Here is a 20,055-nt window from a genome sequence, read left to right on the forward strand (position 1 = left end):
ATTAAGGTTAAAAGCCAAGCTGCACTAAATCCTGAGGCTAAAAATAATCATCTTTTTATTTATTTTTTTTTATTTTAATTGGAGGCTAACTACTTTACAATATTGTAGTGGTTTTTCCCATACATTGACATCAATCAGACATGGGCATACATGTGTTCCTCATTCTGAACCCCCCCACCCATCCCATCCCTCAGGGTCATCCCAGCACATCAGCCCTGAGCACCCTTTCTCATGCATCAAACCTGGACGGGAAATCTATTTCACATATGATAATATACATGTTTCAATGCTATTCTCTCAAATCATCCCACCCTCGCCTTATCCCACAGAGTCCAAAAGTCTGTTCTCTCTGCCCATCTGTCTCTCTTTTGCTATCTCGCAGATTGAGTCATCATTACTATCTTTCTAAATTCCATATATAGGAGTTAGTATTGGTGTTTTTCTTTCTGACTTGCTTCACCCAGTTTTATCCACCTCATTAGAACTGATTCAAATGCATTCTTTTTAATAGCGGAGTAATATTCCATTGTGTATATGTACCACTGCTTTCTTTTCCATTAATTTGCTGATGGGAATCTAGGTGGCTTCCATGTCCTGGCTATTGTAAACAGTTCTGCGATGAACATTGGGGTACACATGTCTCTTTCAATTCTGGTTTCCTCGGTATGTATGCCCAGCAGTGGGATTGCTGGGTCATAAGGCAGTTCTATTTCCAGTTTTTTAAGGAATCTCCACACTGCTCTCCATAGTGGCTGTACTAGTTTGCATTCCCACCAACAGTGTAAGAGGGTTCCCTTATCTCCACACCCTCTCCAGCATTTTTTTGTTTGTAGACTTTTTGAAAGCAGCCATTCTGACAGGCGTGAAATGGTACTTCATTGTGGTTTTGATTTGCATTTCTCTGATAATGAGTGATGTTGAGCATCTATTCATGTGTTTGTTAGCCATCTGTATGTCTTCTTTAGAGAAATGTCTGTTTCGTTCTTTGGCCCATTTTTTGATTGGGTCGCTTATTTTTCTGGAGTTGAGCTGCAGTAGCTGCTTGTATATTTTTGAGATTAATTCTCTGTCAGTTGCTTCATTTGCTATTATTTTCTCCAATTCTGAAGGCTGTCTTTTTATCTTGCTTATAGTTTCCTTCGTTGTGCAAAAGCTTTTAAGTTTAATTAGGTCCAGTTTATTTTTGTTTTTATTTCCATTACTCTGGGAGGTGGGTCATAGAGGATCCTGCATGATTTATGTCAGAGAGTGTTTTGCCTAGGTTTTCCTCTAGGAATTTTATAGTTTCTGGTCTTACATTTAGGTCATTAATCCATTTTGAGTTTATTTTGTGTATGGTGTTACAAAGTGTTCTAGTTTCACTCTTTTACAAGTGGTTGACCAGTTTTCCCAGCACCACTTGTTAAAGAGATTGTCTTTAATCCATTGTATATTCTTGCCTCCTTTGTCAAAGATAAGGTGTCCATAGGTGCATGGATTTATCTCTGGGCTTTCTATTTTGTTCCATTTATCTATTTTTCTGTCTTTGTGCCAGTACCATACTGTCTTGATGACTGTAGCTTTGTAGTATAGTCTGAAGTCAGGCAGGTTGATTCCTCCAGTTCCATTCTTCTCAAGATTGCTTTGGCTATTTGACGTTTTTTGTTCTTCCATACAAATTGTGAAATTATTTGTTCTAGTTCTCTGAAAAATACCGTTGGTAGCTTGATAGGGATTACATTGAAACTATAGACTGCTTCGGGTAGTATATTCATTCTCACTATATTGATGCTTCCAATCCATGAACGTGGTATATTTTTCCATCTATTTGTGTCATCTTTGATTACTTTCTTCAGTGTTTTATAGTTTTATATATATACAGATCTTTTGTTTCTTTAGATTTATTTCTAAGTATTTTATTCTTTTGGTTGCAATGGTGAATGGAATTGTTTCCTTAATTTCTCTTTCTGTTCTCTTATTGTTAGTGTATAGGAATGCAAGGGATTTCTCTGGGTTAAGTGTATATCCTGCAACTTTACTATATTCATTGATTAGCTCTAGTAATTTTCTGGTGGACTCTTTAGGGTTTTCTATGTAGAGGATCATGTTATCTGCAAACAGGGAGAAATCCTGGATTTCTTTGGATTCCTTTTATTTCTTTTTCTGCTCTGATTGCTGTGGCTAAAACTTCCAAAACTATTTTGAATAGTAGTGGTGAGAGTGGGCACCCTTGTCTTGTTCCTGACTTTAGGGGAAAAGCTTTCAGTTTTTCACCATTGAGGATAATGTTTGCTGTGGTAAAATAATCTCTTTGTTAAACCCTCCAGCCCACTAGAATGGGGGCACCATCCCAATGGTTCTGTGGGGAGTCCCTGACCCTTTAGCTTAGTAGGGTGGCCCACCCACTAGGTGCTGGACTTTGGCCTCGCCCCTGAGGCACAGGGTGCTGATATTTCGGCACCCCAAATGGAAGAGGCTCTACTCTTCAAAACCGGTAGGAATTAGTCCTGCACCATAAGTCTGTGTTAAGGTGGGAAGTTCTGCAGATAGCTTACTTGCCTTGGGGTCATTCTTCCCTTCTGTTGAAGGAAGAAGCATGTTCACAGCCAAAGAGCCTATTGTGCCACCCTGCAGAATCTAAGAAGTTTGACAGCCTTCCTTCCTTTTGTCCATCTCCTCCTCCTTCAGTTCAAACTAGTAGTGTTTCTACTGGTAGAATCCCATAATCTCTTTATTAAGAGATAGTATAGCTATAACTTTGGTGTTCTCAGAACATGCTTTCCCATTTTGTTCAGTAACGAGAAGCTGAGAACTTTCCAACTCTTTAAGTTCTGATCACGTCTCTGCTTCACTCGTGCTCCTTTAATTCATCTGCTTCCTCTCACAATTTAGTGTAGGCATTCAGGAGACCCCGGGCAGCACCTTCAACATCTTGTTTAGATCTCTCTTCAGCTAAATATCCAACTTCACCATTTTACCTTCCAAAAACATAAAAACAATTCAGCCATGTTTCTTGACACTTTTTATCAATGGATTACCTTTTCTCCACTGTCCAACAGTGTATTCTTCATTTCTGTCTGAGACCATATCAGAATGGATTTTAATGTCCATATTTCTATCAGCATTTTGTTCCTGATTATTTATGTATTCTCTATATAGAGAGAAGCTTTCTCTCCAGCTCTCCTCTTTCTTCTGTTTGGTTCCTGAGCTTTCACCAGAATCATGTTTAATATCCATATTTCTGGACATTATGATGAAATAAATATTCTAGACTGATGAAATAAAATTAAAATTCATATTACATGGCAAGAAAATAATTATTTAAACTTTTTTTTTCCTTCTGTACATCTGGGCCTCCTCTATCCCTTTAGTGTGCATTTTTCATCAGAATTAACCAGATCTCCTTAGGAAGTAACAGTCCTGCTTAATCCTGCACAGGGTCCTTATGATCCACCACTTGATTTGTTTGCACGAATTTGCATTGTGTAAGCTGTCATTTTATGTATCACTCTTTGTCTTAAAAATTGTATATAACTGTATTTTGACTTCTAATGGCAGAATAGTGCTCAGAGCTTTCTAAAGACTGCCTACAGGATTATAATCCTCAGGTTGATTTAACAAAATTTTCTAGTTCTTCTCAGATTGACTATTAATTAATATTTAATCCATATTACCAACAGTCCCCTCACAACAATATAGGCTTTTTCTAAAATTCAGTCTATAACATTTCCAACGTCAAAGGGTGCTAGTTCCCCTATGGTGAGTTTTTATCCAAGATCCAAACCCACACTTCAAGGTTGGTAAACTCAATTCCTCAGATTTTGGGATGTGCTTCAGCACAAGTTTTGGTGACTAACTAGATTCTACTCTCTAGTTCTGATGACCTCTGCTGCCTCCTATATGCTTTTCTCAGCTCTGCAGACTTCTTGATTTAGAAATTCTCTTTGCATCTGATCCAGAAAGATAACAAATTGTAATACAGGTTCATAGATATATTCTTTTCTTCATTAACATTTTTATCTTAGAAATAATCAAACTTTTAAATTCTATTATAAAATTGAGGACATTCAAATTTTTAGACTAGTTTGTTTGAACTTAATTTTTTCAAATAGAAATATTCATAAGTATTAGTAAAAATATCAAGATTAAAACCTGTCCATTGAATCTTGGACACAAAATATCAGCGAGGCAATCTTTCTCCAGGAAAAGGTAAGAGAAAAAGATAAAGAAAATTCCCAAAGATATCCAAAACTTGATTCAAAAATTGTCTTTGGGATTAGCAGAAAGTATGAAGATAAAGGAAACACCTTTGGGTTTAATAAATATGACATATTAGAGAAAGCAGCCTGAATATACACTCCTCAAATTACAAGTATTAAGATATATTTAACACGTCTGAAATGAAACTGAAAGTTTTATGAGGTTTGAATTTTCACATGTACTAGTCAATTTATTTCAAATACTCAGCTAAACTGATAGTAAAAAGTTTGTTTCTCTGTTATAGGGAATCAGAATGCAAAAATTATATTCACCCAGAAGAGGCTGACTGATTTCTTTAGTCTTAAACTGAATCTTTAACTATCACTATGAACTCATCAAAAATATATTGAATAAAAAATAAATCCTACACTGAATGCTTTCATTAATGCCTTAATATTTTTGGTTCCTGCCAATTTTCTGTCGCTGTTCATTAGGCAAGTAATTATTCTTTTCTTCTATTTACATTTTTTCTTCATTCACCACACTTCTAAAATTCAGGAAGAAACGTTAGGCAGTGAATGAAAATTTTATTAGCTAAGTAGAAATTAAGAAACATTATTCAGATAAAGTTTCATTCTTAAAAGAAAATATATTCATTGCTAGTCCTGATAATCTTTCATTGGCAAGAGATTTCAGAAGCACTTTTGAGATGCGTACTGTAGAGCTGACAGTGAATAAATACTTAAGGGAGGTGGTGTAATAATATATTGGTGTTAGACTTGATTTTGAGCTGCATTTCTGCCAATATTCGCTGGGTGATCTTGAGAAAGTGACATAAAACCTTTGCATCTTTGTTTCCTTATCTTTAAGACATTCTGAAGGAATGGTTATGGTAGTTTTCTTTTAATTTTGCATTCTAGTGTTTATTTCTACATTCTTTAATGAACATACTGTGATATACCTATCAATTTATTTCCCCGCCTTGGTCTGTATGAGAGCAAGTGATCTGATATCACTCCATTTCTGGATATCCTGATTAGCTTAAATCAGTAGCATATTCTACTGGTTATAGTGATTGATTAGCTCAGGATGGGTAGATACACAGCTCATCTGAGGAGATAACTCTCTGAGACTTCTTGGAATGAAGCCTTCCAGTATTTCCAATACTTTTTTTTTTTAATTTTTTTTTTTTCTTTTTAGGTATAAGGTTGTTTTCTCTATAAACTGCAACAATCTTGCAACCGAAAGGGAGCCACTACCAGGAGTCTACCTAGATAACATATAACCAAGAGACATATCCTTGCCCATATGGGCCCAACCAAGTTATGTTGTAAACTTTGTTGTTTAATCCAATTTGATTTAATTTTCTATGAAGGACTTAGTTGCAAACTAAGGACTTATGACTAATTGGTTCCTAATGGTTATTGTGAGGATTAAGTAATGTGATACAAGTAAATCACTTAACAATACTTGGCACCTAGTGGTCTCTTAATAATACACATCTAAGGATGAATGACATGTGAACAGCTTAGACAATAAAAAGAGCTTCCGTAATTTCTACCAACAGTAATTCTTCCCCAGCATGCATTTAATTTTAATTCAATTCAGCAAGTACACATTAATTTATTCATTAACTCAATCAATATTAGGGAATTCATTATAAACAAGGCATTGTACCCAGGACTGTTGGTTATACTGAGGAATATAATAATGGTTACTTCAGTACTGTAGCTGATAGAAAGAAACCAATATTTTAGTGAATTTAATAATTTATAATCTCCCAAAGAAACAAGCATTTTGATAATTGTATAAACAGTATGTGATCATGTGCCAAATTGTGTGGTACCTAGGCAGACAAGTATCATATATAATCCACTAAAGTAAAAAAAAGAAAAAAGTATAAAAGTACTAAAATACTAAAAATAGATCTAATATACTGTAGAGAAAACTCTTGGTTATTAAATTTTATTAGCTAAGATAATAAAGACTAAGTATGTGAGAAACAAAATCTAATATCCCAAATACATAATTTCTATTCTCTTCTCTTTAGTGCTTATTTTGTGATATTTATGTTATCTCTGCTTAAAAATTCTTTGGGGTTGTTAGTCTTGCTTGAATACACCAAAGTTTTTCTATACTAGAATCCCTCAGGCTCTGCATTATCAGAAAACAGTGACAAGACAGGACTTTTCAGGTATTTCCAATAATGAACACTTCTAGAAAGAGTTAAAAAAAATTCAGGGAGAGGATCAGAGAATTTCAGTGATAGAAGTAACTTTTAAGGTTATATATCCAGCTCTCTACTCAAATTATTTACAGTGAATTTCAGAAAATAAGTTATTAAAATAATTTCTTAGTATATAAAGAGAGAACAGTAAGATTAGAGTTCAGAAATGAAACATCTTAGACAGAGAGAATGATGTGTAAATAGTCTTTTAAAAATGGCATGAAATGTCCTCTATAAAAATCTGATAACTTAATAACTCGCAACTTTTATCCAAGGGCAAGAAAAAACCCCTCAACTTCTTGTTTTCCTTTTAAAATACTCCCACAACTGTTAAAAGGTTATGATAATGATTCATGAAAGAACGTGCTTGGGTCTCTGTGCTAGACACAAGAGTAGAATGAATATGTATAACATAAGTCACACTGCTGGCTGGTAAACCAGAGGGACTGAAGAGGGGGCGATTGATTGAGGTCACAGAAAGCCTGAGGAGACGCACTTAGATGTTCTGCTGAGTACGAATTGTGTTCATAGCCTAAGGGTGCAAGTGAGTGTGGATCCACTGGTCTGCTTCTAAGAACTCTGTTCATTTGTTTTGTTTTGCTTTGTTTTGTTTTGGCCATAGGGTCTCAAGTCTCAGGATCCTATTATAGAACGCTTATTAGAGAAGTTTTTTTTTTTTTTTTTCTCTTTTCAGCCTCTTAGGGTCAAAGAAAAAATTCTCTTTTCTCCTTTACAGGAACACTTGTTAGTTGAATTTTAGCTTCTTTCTTGATGCCAGCTTTTCATTTCAGACACTTTTATTTAAGGATGCTCTAATTTTTCATATCCTGCAAGACTTTCTGTATTTCCATATACTTGTTACAACATGGAAGAGTATCAGCCTTCCCCCTTCCCAGTTTCATTGAATCTATTCTAGAATTCTGTATTTCCCATGCTGGTTCCAGATTAAGCCTTGATTAAAATCTCCAATCACACCTGAGAAGTAATAGTGAAACCATACTGTAAATTTATGCTAATTGCTATAGACTGAATGCATTTTTGTTCTCCCATAAATTCATAGGTTAATGACCTATTCTTCAGTGGAATGGTATTTGGAAGTGTGGCCTTTGGGCAGAGATCAGGTTTAGATGAGGTCATGAGGGTGGAGTTCCCATGATGGAATTGGTGCCCCTACAAGAGGAGGAAGAGACAAGAGTTCTTTGTCCACATGTAAAGATACAGTAAGAAGATTGCTGCCTGCAAACTGGAAGCTCTTCCCGACCTCCAGAACTATAAGAAATGTATTTGGTTTTTTAGCCATCCAATTTTTGATATTTCATTATAGCAGCGCCAGCTGACTGAGGCATTTGTTTAAAAAAAAAATCTGTTACAAAAAATATACACTTATATCCAGTCTCTTTAAAGCATAACTGCCTAATTTTGGCCAGTTCTCAAGAAGAATTAAAGATTATGTGAAGGTGAAGAGAGACAGACAAATATGAGTTCAAATCTAGACTATTTTTCAGTTTTGGAATACTTCATCAGAATTGTTTTACTTCTCTGAGTTTTAGTTACTGCATTTCTAAAACATATTTATAACATCCACAAAGTTGAGGGGATCTGATTACTGAGTTGAGGCTGACCCACTGATTAATGTGATTACTTCTCTATGGCTTGCTTGAAAGCTTCTTTCTCCTTTACAGCTCAGGTAGGTACCCTTTTGAGTCTGGGTTTCCCATTAAAAACATCCTTCCAGATGGAGGCAAACTATTTTTAGGTTAAGTGTTCTTTAAAATATTTTTTGAGTGTGTATGTATACGACAAGGACTCTTCTAGGTCTTTGTGATTCATTCGTAAGTACTACAGAAAAAAGAACCCTTGCTAAAATGTTTGAATTTCATATTTAAATAGTTACTCCCTTTTCTAGCACCCCAAGTATATAATTTCTAAATATACTATATAAATTTATTATATACTCTATAAATGTGCTTGAGGATAAAATGTGACCATCTTTGCATTATTATACCTATATACCATCAGTAAATATTGATTCACTCTATGTAAAGTCACAGATTTTTAGAAAATATTCAACTTCTATAAATTTTTACCTGTATATGAAATGTCTTAATTTGAATTTCTCTAGAAGCAGACCCTGAGAAAAGGATTTGAGTGCAGACAGTCACTGATTTATAAAGGTATAACTTAGGATTCTTTTACTTTACAATAGCAGGAAAGCAGTAAAAATCATTCTTCAGTTTTTGAATTTTTATCTTTCCCTGGGTTGATGATATGTGGTACCTTACTCTGTGGTGATGCTGGGCAGTAGCAGTGAGCCATGACTCCCAGTCAGTCTTGTGATCATGAAGGTAAACAATTGATTCACGTGTGTGTGTGCGCACGCGTGCGCGTCTGTTCAGTTAGGTATGACTCTTTGCAACCCCATGGACTGTAGCCAACCAGGCTCTTTTTCCAACGAATTTTTCAGGCAAGAATACTAGAGGAGGTTGCCATTTCCTACTCCAGGGGATCTTCCCAACCCAGAGATCAAACCATGTCTCCTGCATCTCCTGCACTGGCAGGTGGATTCTTACCACTAAGCCACCTGGGAAGTCCAAACTGATACACTTACAACCACTCCAGAGATACACAACCACTCTGTTTTCAACTTTCAGCATAGTGTTCAACAAGGTAATGAACTATTCAATATTTTACTAAAAAATAGGTTTTGATAATTTTGATAATAGATAATTTTGCCAGAAGATAGGCTAATGTAAGTGTTCTGAGCATGCCTACAGTATACTAGGCTAGGTTATAATGTTTGGCAGTTTAGGTGTATTAAAAGTATTTTTTACATGATATTTCAATTTGCAGTGGGTTTACAGGAATGTAAACCACTGTAGGTTAAGAAAGATCACGAATAGTTTATTGAGGGAGCTAAAACTAAAAATGCCATCATGGAAGAGCAGTGACACAGGGAAGAAAAAAGAAAACTAAAATTTATAGGGTGCATTTTCAAACATATCACCAAGTTGGACAATTGTAGCTTAATCCCACCAGGAAGCTCAAGGAACCAATGTGAAATGAACACCTCAGAGGTATTCTGCTCAAGAGGTTAAGAAGCTTGCTTATTTACCCAACTTCTGTGAGTATAATAATTGTTTGAGGGCTTTCCCTACAGAGAATTAATTCCCTAGGGTTTTGCATCTACGTCTACAACTCTGGCAAAGATGCTGGCTGGGAGGTGGACCTATAATCACAAAAACAGTAACTTATCAAGGGGATATGGGCAGGATACCAACAGTGTGCACTGTATGAATCTTAGAGAAAACTCTTTGTAAGGGAGGAATAACCATGACAGAGTTGTTGTTCAGTCATGTCTGACACTTTGCGACCCCATGGACTGCAGCACACCAGGCTTCCCTGTCCTACACTATCACCTGGAGCTTGCTCAAATTCATGTCCATTGAGTTTGTGATGCCATCCAACCATCTCATCTTCTGTCATCACCTTAGCTTCCTGCCTTCAATCACTCCCAGAATCAAGGTCTTTTCTAACAAGTCAGTTCTTCGCATCAGATGGTGAAAGTATTGAAGCTTCAGCTTCAGCATCAGTCCTTCCAGTAAATATTAAAGACTGATTTTCTTTAGGATTGAATGGTTTAACCTCCTTGCAAACCAGTCCCTTGCAGTCTCAAGAGTTTTCTCCAACACCACAATTCAAAAGCATCAATTCTTCAATGATCAGCCTTCTTTATGGGCCATCTCTCCATCCAAACATGACTACTGGAAAAACCATAGCTTTGACTAGATGGACCTTTGTTGGCAAAGTAATGCCTCTGCTTTTTCATACACTGTCTAGTTTTTGCCATAGCTTTTGTCCAAGAAGCAAGCATCTTTTACTTTTGTGGCGGAAGTCACCATCTGCAGTGATTTCAGAGCCCAAGAAAATAAAGTTTCTCACTGTTTCCGATGTTTCCCCATCTATTTGCTATGACGTGATGGGACTGGATGCCATGATCTTCATTTTTTGAATGTTGACTTTGAAGCCAGCTTTTTGTCTCTCTTTCACCTTCTTCAGGGGGCTCTTTAGCTCCTCTCTGCTTTCTGCCATAAGGTGGTGTCTTCTGCATTTTGGAGGTTATTTATATTTCTCCTGTCAATCTTAATTTCAGCTTAGGCTTCATCCAGCCTGGCATTTCTCATGATGTGCTTTGCATGTAAGTTAAATAAGCAATATACAGCCTTGATATACTGTTTTCTCAATTTGGAACCATTGTGCCATGCTTGGGGCTAACTGTTGCTTCTTGACCTGCATACATGTTTCTCAGGAGGCAAGTAAAGTGGTCTTGCATTCCCAGCTCTCTAAGAAGTTTCCAGATTGTTGTGATCCACATATTCACAGCCTTTAGTGTAGTCAATGAAGCAGAAGTAGATGCTTTTCTGGAAGTCTCTTGCTTTTTCAACGATCCAACAGATGTTGGCAATTTGATCTCTGGTCCTTTTCTAAATCCAGTTTGAACATCTGGGAGTCTTCAGTTCATATACTGTTGAACCCTGGCTTGGAGAATTGTGAGCATTACTTTGCTAGCATGTGAGATGAGTGTACTTGTGTGGTAGTTGGGACATTCTTTGGCATTGCCTTTCTTTGGGACTGGAATGAAAACTGACCTCTTCTAGTCCTGTGGCCACTGCTGAGTTTTCCAAATCTGCTGACACATTGAGTGCAGCATTTAATAGCATCATCTTTTAGGATTTGAAATAGCTCAGCTGGAATTCCATCAATTCCACCAGCTTTGTTCTTAGTGATGCTTCCTAAGGTCCACTTGACTTCACATTCCAGGATATCTGGCTCTAGGTGAGTGATCACAGCATCATGGTTATCTGAGTCATGAAGATTTTTTTTGCATAGTTCTTCTGTTATTCTTGCCATCTCTTGTTAATATTTTCTGCTCCTGTTAGGTCTATACCATTTCTGTCCTTTACTGTGCCCATCTTTGAATGAAATGTTCCCTTGGTATCTCTAATCTTCTTGAAGTGATCTCTAGTCTTTCCCATTCTATTGTTTTCCTCTATTTCTTTGCACTGATCACTGAAGAAGGCTTTCTTATCTCTCCTTGCTCTTCTTGGAAATCTGCATTCAGATGGGTATATCTTTCCTTTTCTCTTTTGCCTTTTGGTTCTCTTCTTTTCACAGCTATTTGTAAGGCCTCTTCAGACAACTATTTTGTCTTTTTACATTTCTTTTTCTTGTATAATGTCACGAACCTCCGGCATAGTTCTTCAGGTACTCTGTCTATCAGATCTAATCCCTTGAATCTATATGTCACTTCCACTATATAATCATAGTGAAGTGAAGTCGCTCAGTCGTGCCTGACTCCCTGTGACCCCATGGACAGTGGCCTGCACCAAGCTCCTCCATTCATGGGATTTTCCAGGCAAGAGTACTGGAGTGGGTTGCCATTTCCTTCTCCAATATAATCATAAGGGGTTTGATTTATGTCATACTTGAATGGCCTAGTGGTTTTTCCCTACTTTCTTCAATTTAAGTCTGAATTTTGTAATAAGGAGTTCATGATTTGAGCCACAGTCAGCTCCCGGTCTTGTTTCTGCTTACTGAATAGAGCTTCTCCATCTTTGGCTGCAAAAAATATAATCAATCAAATTTTGATATTGACCACTTGGTGATGTCCATGTGTAAAGTTTTCCTTGTGTTGCTGGAAGAGAGTGTTTAAAACTTTCTTCTCTCATTTATTTCCAAGGTCTACAAGGTCTTACTTGACCTGTGTACTGACGCAACATTTAAAGGCTTACTTTTACAACTCTCACTGGCCCCTTAATATAGATCAATTTCAACTCTGCTGTGGAATTCAGAGTATTATCTAGCCTGTCATTCTTTTTGTTCAGACACTCCTTTTGACATTCCTTCTAGTACATATTTCTGGGCTCTATCCCTAATCACTTCTTACATCTCTTGCTCTCGTCTTCTTTTCCACTTCCCTGAATCTCATAATCACAATGTCAGAGCAAATCTTGTGGGCTCACTCTCCAAATGACCTTCTTGTGACACTTCACATTTCCTCTGCCACAACTACTCACTACTGCCAGAATATCCTAATAGTCTCTCCTTGCTGCCATTCTTGTCCCTCTAGCTGATTCTCTGCCAAGAAGTCAAAGTGATCTCTGAAAATCGTAAGTCATCTCCTATCATTCCTGTGTTTAAAACTTTCTTCTCTCATTTATTTCCAAGGTCTACGTGGTCTTACTTGACCTGCATACTCACACAACCTTTAAATGCTTACCTCATACAACTCTCCCTCTTATTCAGTCCCCTGCAGGCACATCGGTTCCATGCTGTTCACATGGAGCCCTCTCTTTCCTCAGAGCCAAAGCACTTCCTTACTATTTCTTCAGATATTTACAAGAACGAGTGAATGTTGAGTAGGACCCGTACAACACTTTGCTTTTACAACCTGTGTACTGGGCCTCTGCAACATGGTTGGTAGTGCCTTCTTTAAGTCAAGTCTCTGAGCAAATGTCACCTCTGCAGAAATGACTTTCCTGATATTTTATCTAAAATAGCATCCACTGCCATTCTTTATCTCTGTTCTAAACTTTAACAGCACTTTTCACTGTCTTCTTGTAATAGGAAGAACAAATCTGACTTCTTACTGGATCTGTTTCTTTTGCTTTAAACTTTGTAGTCTATTGCTTTTGCTATAAGTTAATTACTAAAGGAATGTTGTCTAAAGCCTGAACTATAACAGGACAGTCTATTCTCAAGGCTCTGATTTTTAAAAGTATAATACTTTTCCATTCATATAGAGATAAAAAGTTGCAGAATAGAGAATATTTGTCCTCTTGGAGATTTATAGGAACACTGTGATCAGACCTAGGAGGACAGCTGCAAGAACAAAGAATTCCAGTATCAAGAAGTTTGCAACAACCAACCACATCCTCACCCCTTTTAGTATAAAACAAAGCCTGAATTCTAACTTCAGTAAGATGTCTCTGAGGGACACTAGTCCACCGTGTTTTTGGTCTCTGCTTTCTGAATAAAGTTGCTGTTTCTTATCCCAAAAACTCATCCTTTAATTTACTGGTCTGTTGTGTTGTGAGTGGTATGAGCTTGGAATAGGTAAAAATATTGTTTTAATTTATCATTATTAATTTTATTGCTTAACTTATAATCTCTATATAGGCAGGTACTTGTCTGCTTTTCTCATCATTACATTTTCAGCATCCAGAAATGGTACAGTATCAGTCAGAAAATGTTAAGATATACCTAATTAACAAAACTAATTCTAACATCTCATGACTTAACACAGTGAAAGTATCTTTTACCTCAGTCTGCAAGGCAATGTGAATCCGGAATGGAGCCCTGTCCATCATAGCCACTCAATCACACAGGCTAAATGGAGGCCCCTTTGCCACACTATCCTTTAAATCTACTCACTCTGACCTTCAAATCTACTAATAAGTAACAGAAGTTACGACTTCCATTTATATTTCACTTTCCAAAGTAAGTCACATGGCAGAGTGCAGAAGTATAATATCAAGTGTCTTTGTGGATTGCCTTAAAAACAATCACAAGTACTTAGTTCACTGCTGGGGGCCAGCGTGAGGAACTCCGCCCATGGCAAAGGTCATGAGGAAGGAGGCTTGGCATATGCAAAGGCGTGATCAAGCCTCAGGAAACCCCCTGTTCCCGAGCATCTACTCCCAAAACCAGAGTCTGTTTTATGCTCTCACCTACACCTCTGACTTTATGGGGGGCTCTCCCCCATCACCATTTCTCTCAGAGAAGGAGTTAACATGCAGCTCCAAGTCAATAAAAATTCCTGGGCATGACAAGAGTGTTTCAGCTTACGAACTCTTCTAAAGGTTATCTAGCCCGCCTATATAGGTTCGTCTGGCCACATGTGATTGTTTACAGCCTCCCAACCTGAGAGGCATGAGATGTTTTAGACTTACTAAAGGTAAATTCTTTTGGGAAATTGTCAGTATAGTGGGTTGGCTAGGAATTATATTGGTGAAGGGTTTTTCATTTGTTGTGCCAATAATTGCTGCTAATTCCCTGCCCTGGGTGGGACAAAGGTGTCTCAGATCAAACCTCTTTGCTAGCAAACTAGCTTGTGGGACAGGATTATCTATACTCCTGCCACTACACACATGATTGTTTACTACCTCTCAACCATAAACAGCACAGAGAGCTTGGAGTATTTTGAAAGTCTTAATTAGCATAGGGCTTTTCTCATTGTTGAGTTAATGATTGCCACCAGGCCTCCATATCCTTAGGCACCTGGGAATATATTAATCAATGTATTGGGAATATAGAAAAGGAAATACAGTAGTTTTTAAGGTTAGCAACACTAGACTTTTTGAGTTAATGAATTTTCTCTTTTGTAATAGGTCACTGTACTTTGTTATAAATCACTGTGTCCTTGCTATGTAAAAATGTAACTTTATCACTATCTTAAGACTAAATAGATCTTAAGGGGAGCATTGGTGAAAGGATTTTCATTTGTTGGCCTGATGTTTGCTGCTAAATCTCCATATTCCCTGTCCTTATAATGAATATAACTAACATATAGGAGAAATAAGTATTAACCTTTAAGCATATAGGAAAAATAAGTATTACCTTTAAGATTAATCATGTTAACCTTGGGTTAAATAAATTCCTTTCTTGATTGTAACTCACTACACCCTCACCTTATAGGAAAGCAACTTTATTTGGAGGGTGGTGCCTGGCTTAAGAAAAAACACCCTTGGAAAAAATAAGTTTTTTGGTTATCAGAAAGAAAGGGTCATAAAATGTCAGCAGGTCTCATGGCCAGAAGATGATGTAAAACCCCTAAGACCTTTTTTTTTTAATACATTTATGTGAAACACCTGATTTTGATAAAGGTCAGGACTGCTGACCCCCGCGTGACTCTGTATTCATCCCTATGTGTAACAAAAGGTATATAAGCAAACCCCAAAATAAAGAAATCGGATCAGTTTCCAGAAAGACTGACACCCCCATGTCGTTTTTTCTTGCTCCCTGTTTTTCTGGCTGAATTCCCATCTGGAGCGTGGGTGCTAACCATGCCTGCTTACTTGCCCCGGTTTTGAAGCCCACGCGAGAAGGAGCCCAAGGAGGGGCACCTTCCGATATTCAAGTGGCACCGGTGGCCCAACATAGATGGTGCAAATTCCTTGTCTTGGAATTTTATTGGTATCCCACGTAAACCAAGTTATTCAGCCTCTTTTTCTCTCCTACTATTTTCTGGCCGAATTCCCATCTGGTGCATGGGTACCCACCAAGCCTACTAATTTTGCCTGGGCTTCTAAGATCGGACCGGGGGGACCTCAGTGCCTCCTCTCCTTCAGGAGAATGGGAAGATGCCTGCGGCCTACATAGGTGGTGATTGGTATTCCATGTGAACCAAGTTATTCAGCCTCTTTTCCTCTGCTAATTTTCTAATCCCTCTCTATGTGTAATTAAATAAGTTATTTCCAAGGACGCCGACTCCATCCCCACCTTCGAATTCCCTGGATCCACCAGGGCTGGACCCCAGCAGTTCACATTAGATAATCAATAAACATCTGCAGAGCTAACAAATAAATGAGCAAACAGAAGATGCCACATGCCATATATACAAACTGGAGACATTTTTATTAACTTCTAGTCAGTGATAAACACATTTCATTTAAAATATAAAATATTTTAGTATATAATCTCCATAAGAATGAGACCTTATCTGTTCTACTCATCCCAGCACTTAGCATGCTCAGTACATGATAAACTCTTAATAAGCTTAAATGAATGAATAAATAGCATAATTTTGATGAATGTACAGGTAGACAACTAGTTTTGCTTTAAAAAATGGAAACAAAATATTTATATATACACACATATACACACACCAACTGTTTAAATACACACAAATATATAAATAAGAAAGCAATTTATGATTAGTTACTTCACACTGGAAAGTATAACAGAAATATAGAAAAAGTAATGTTTATTTTATGGTAATTAAAGTAGCTGTTGTTTTTCCCTTCTATCCATTTATGATTCCATTCAAAGTTTAATGTACTCATGGATGCAAACTGTTACACACAGACTGGATAAATAAGATCTACTGTATAGCACAGGAAACTATATTCAATACCTTGTGATAAGCCATATTCAATACCTTGTGATAAACCATAATGAAAAAGAATGTGAAAAATGCATATATATGTATAACTGGAACTGTGCTGTACTGCAGAAATTAACACAACAGTGTATATCAGTTATATTTCAATTTTTAAAAATGGATTCATAATGTAATAATGGAGACAACTGACCATGCTTTGATATTTAAGTATGTATTTTGTGTCAATGAAAGCTTTCTGATGAAATGAAGACTAAATTCAGAAAACATATTTGAAGTGAAATATTTTAAGAAGTGAAATTTATTACACAAGCTTTCTAAAGATTATCACATAACTCCCATCAATGCCATCTTAACAAATCATGCATACAAAATATGTAAACTTCACATTTCCCCAGGGAACATCTCTAACTAACTGAGACAAAGAAATAGATTGAATTACAATCTGTAGATACTCATTACAAAACCAATCTGGAGATCAAAATTTCAGTCTCATTCTGACTCATTTGTGTTTATACTAAGTAACTGTCATTTTCATATTGAGAAGCCATGTTATGAAATTCAGCATTATATTCTGAATTTAAACTAAATTATTGTAACACAAATATATTAATTAGCAAGATTTAATGAAGCAATGAAAAAAGAAAATAATAGGCATTCTGGAAAGATAACTGCTGAGAGGTTTTCTGTTTGTTTTTTAAGTGGCATGTTAGGAGCTATTATTCAAGCTGAGTGCAAACTGCACTCACACATATTGTATACATTACAAGCTAATCAGTGATATCACTGAATGCCTATTTGTACATAATAGCACATGGGTCACTGGAAAGGAACTGGGAACACTATCAATAGTTAAAGAGATAATCAAAATGAAAACATTTTAGTGATGAATGCACCTAGGGATTACCATACTAAGTTAAGTCAGACAAAGGTATGTCACATGATATCACTCATATGTGGAACCTAATTCTTTAATGATATAAATGAACTTATTTACAAACCAGAAACAGATTTTCAGATATTGAAAACAAACTCATGGTTACCAAAGGGGAAATGTAGCAGGAGAAGGGGGATAAATTGGGAGTTTGAGATGAACATCGCACTCTACTACACATCAGAGAGATAACCAACAAGGACCTACTGTATAGCACAGGGAACACTACTCAATATTCTGTGATAACCATAAGAGAAAAAAACCTAAAAAAGAATGAAAAAAAAAAAAAGAATGAATATATGTATATAGATAACCGAACCACTTTGTTGTTACTTGAAACTAACATGACATGGTAAATCAACTATATTTTGATAAAAAATAAAATTCACAAATCTAAGCAAATCCATAGAATTTTTTACTTATCTATCAATCTGTCAATAGCTTCTTTAACATCTGAGCTAGATCAAACCAGTCAACCCTAAAGGAAATCAACCCAAAATATTCATTGGAAGGATTGATGCTGAAGCTCCAATACTTTGGCCACCTGATGAAAACAGCTGACTCACTGGGAAAAAAACCCTGATGCTGGGAAAAAACTTAGAGCAAGAGGAGAAGGGGGCAACAGAGGATGAGATGGTTGGATGGCATCACTGACTCAGTTTGAGCAAACCTGAGTTTGAGAAAACTCAGGGACATAGTGATGGACAGAGAAGCTGGGCATGCAGCAGTTCACAGGGTCATAAAGAGTTGGACACCACTTAGCAATTGAATAGCAACAATGCGTATCAGTGATGACTGACAAAATGTATCTGCCTCTCATATAACTAAAGGGAGTACAATGATACATATATAAATGCTAAGCTAAGTTGCTTCAGTCGTGTCCGACTCTGTGTGACCCCATAGATGGCAGCCCACCAGGCTCCCCCGTCCCTGGGATTCTCCAGGCAAGAACACTGGAGTGGGTTGCCATTTCCTTCTCCAATGCATGAAAGTGAAAAGTGAAAGTGAAATCGCTCAGTTGTGTCCAACTTGTAGCGACCCCATGGACTGCAGCCCACCAGGCTCCTCCGTCCATGGGATTTTCCAGGCAAGAGTACTGGAGTGGGGTGCCATTGCCTTCTCTGACATATATAAATAGATCATTACAATATAGGTTCTTATATCTTATAAGAAAGACACTTTTAAGGTATGAGAAAGCAGAATGAGGGTACTTTCCAGAGGGAATAACTTTGAGCTAAATCTTGCTGAATAGGTAAGAGCAGAAAGAGAAACAATTATAAATACACACACATATACATACACACCTAAATATATATGTATGTCGCTCTTTCCTTGTTCATATGTGTATCTGTGTGAGTATAGTTATCTCTCTAAGTGAAAGTGAAGTTACTCAGTCGTGTCTGACTCTTTGCAACCCCATGGACTGTAGCCTATCAGGCTCCTCCATCCATGGGATTCTCCAGGCAGGAATACTGGAGAGGGTTGCCATTTCCTTCTCCAGGAGATCTTCCCAACCCAGGGATTGAACCCGGGTCTCCCACACTGTAGGCAGACACTTAACCGTCTGAGCCACCAGGGAAGTCCAGTTATCTGTCTAGTCTACTCCGATTCATATATGATAATGGTTTAGTCGCTAAAGTTGTGTACAACTCCTGTGACCCCATGGACTGTAGCCTACCAGACTCCTCTGTTCACAGTATTTCCCAGGCAAGAATACTAGAGTGGGTTACCATTTCCTTCTCCAGGGGATCTTCCAAATCAGGAATTGAATCCAGGCCTCCTAAATTACAGGTGGATTATTTATCAACTGAACCATCAAGGAAGCTCTCCTATTCATATATATATATATATATATACATATATATATATATATATATACACACACACAAACATATACATATGTATGTATGTATAATTGCAAATGCATATTTACAAATGTATAGAAATTTATATCATCAATTTGGTTATATACAATACTCACATTACTTCAGTTAATTATTAATATTAATATACATACATATATATGTATACAATTAATATACATAATACTCCAGGATTCTTGCTTGAGAAATCCCACAGACAGTGGAGCCAGGCAGGTCCCAGTTCATGGGGTCACAGAGTCAGACATGACTGAGCTACTAACACTTTCACTTTCAGTATACACATTAACTAGTAATATATTCATACATGTGTGTCAGGGATTGTTTTTACTTGTAAGTATCAGAATGCATAGTTAAACAATGGCTGAAAGCAATTACAGATTTAAGTTTTGCCCCTTAAGAAGTCTAGAGATAGACAGCTCAGACTGTAACATTATCCAAAATGATGTAAGATATGGATGCTTTCTGTCTTTCTGACAAGCTTTTCTTGACATGGGGTTTTAGCTTCATATCTGTGGTCTTGTGGTCACAAATCAATTATCACTACTCCCTTTTCATTCTGAAAAGGGAAAGAACACAGAATAAAAGTGGCTGCCAATTTTAAAGAAATTTATTGGATGTTTCATTCAATCTCTCCTTATAGTTCATTAAGCACACTGTCTAATAGCACCACTATCTTCAAGGGATACTAAATTAATATTTTAGCTGAGCATAACAT

The 20,055-nt window shown here is 36.9% G+C and overlaps 1 protein-coding gene across 5 annotated transcripts in view; it reads right to left on the reverse strand.

Moving 5' to 3' along the window:
- Nucleotides 1-20,055, reverse strand: part of CCSER1 (coiled-coil serine rich protein 1) — a 1,491,420-nt gene that overhangs the window by 589,978 nt on the left and 881,387 nt on the right. The window lies entirely within an intron of this gene.

The sequence above is a fragment of the Ovis aries genome, chromosome 6, assembly GCF_016772045.2.
Source record: "Ovis aries strain OAR_USU_Benz2616 breed Rambouillet chromosome 6, ARS-UI_Ramb_v3.0, whole genome shotgun sequence".
Taxonomy (NCBI): Eukaryota; Metazoa; Chordata; class Mammalia; order Artiodactyla; family Bovidae; genus Ovis; species Ovis aries.